Source organism: Cicer arietinum, chromosome 8, assembly GCF_000331145.2.
Source record: "Cicer arietinum cultivar CDC Frontier isolate Library 1 chromosome 8, Cicar.CDCFrontier_v2.0, whole genome shotgun sequence".
Taxonomy (NCBI): Eukaryota; Viridiplantae; Streptophyta; class Magnoliopsida; order Fabales; family Fabaceae; genus Cicer; species Cicer arietinum.
In genome coordinates this window covers 16,378,790-16,379,866 of record NC_021167.2, presented here as the reverse complement: position 1 = coordinate 16,379,866, position 1,077 = coordinate 16,378,790, and the positions used below count along the sequence as shown (strand labels likewise).

The 1,077-nt window shown below is 28.7% G+C and overlaps 1 long non-coding RNA gene across 1 annotated transcript; it reads left to right on the top strand.

The window, feature by feature from the left end:
* The first annotated feature begins 59 nt into the window (after window positions 1–59).
* LOC140918982 (uncharacterized) lies at window positions 60–608 on the top strand. Its single transcript, XR_012161485.1, has 2 exons — window positions 60–239; window positions 357–608. It is a non-coding gene; the product is annotated as an uncharacterized lncRNA (long non-coding RNA).
* The last annotated feature ends 469 nt before the right edge of the window (window positions 609–1,077 follow it).

Below are 1,077 nucleotides of genomic sequence, written 5' to 3'. Positions count from 1 at the left end.
GGGGTGGACATTCTTGTTTCAACTCCAGGAAGACTAGTAGATTTGCTGGAAAGAGCTAGTTTCACTGCAGAAGAATAGGTATCTGGTCTTAGATGAGGCAACTAGGATGTTGGACATGAGTTTTGAACCCCAGATTAGGAAGATTGTAGAACAAATAGATATGCCCCCAGCAGGTGAATGTAGTGCTCAAAACCATTTGAATTCACTTAGTCCAAACAACAGTGAAAATAATGAAAATGGTAATTAGATAGTATTAGTTAATTTTGATTAAAATCATTAATATTTTCTTTGTTTTATTAGTAATATTTTTTATATTGAATCGTGTATTTATTCATTTGTTATTTTATTGATTGTAGGTGAAGATTTAATGCTATTTTGTTGTTGAAGGTGGAATCTTGGCAATTTAGTGGACTCAATTTCTTAATGTTTTTTGAGATTGTTATGTATGCTTTAATATGTCAATTTTAAATGTTAGTAAGATAATATTTTCCACTACTAAGTAAAAATATTCTACACTGCACTATGGTGAACATTGTTTAACTATTGGTTTATCGTTGTAAGACTTTTATGTAAATTTTTAATATATACGATGAACACCTTTTATTTTATTTTGACTCTTTATATATATTTTATTGTGTATTTATATTTGGTTAACTTTATAAAATAAAATTGTAAATTATTATATAATTTTTATAGATAACAAAAGAATAATATTTATAGCAAATTTGTTACGTTAAAACCTATACCAACAGAAAGAAGCTGTCACTTAAATGTATAGCAACATAATCAAAATTGTAGGTATAACTTTAAAAATTATGGCTTAACCATATACCAACAGTGAAATTTCCGTAGGTAAAAATCAAATATTTACAACAACGAAAAACATTTTGTCACTATATCCTATAGCCACGGAGAAATTTCGTAGGCATTGGGCGATTATATACCACGAAAAAAATCTCCGTCGGTATAGGTTATTTTGGCTATCCCTACGGTTTTTATACGTTTACCTACAGATTTTCACTGTCGCTAAACGTTCAATTTCTTGTAGTGACCCTAGGAAAAGTTTGTTTTAATCAT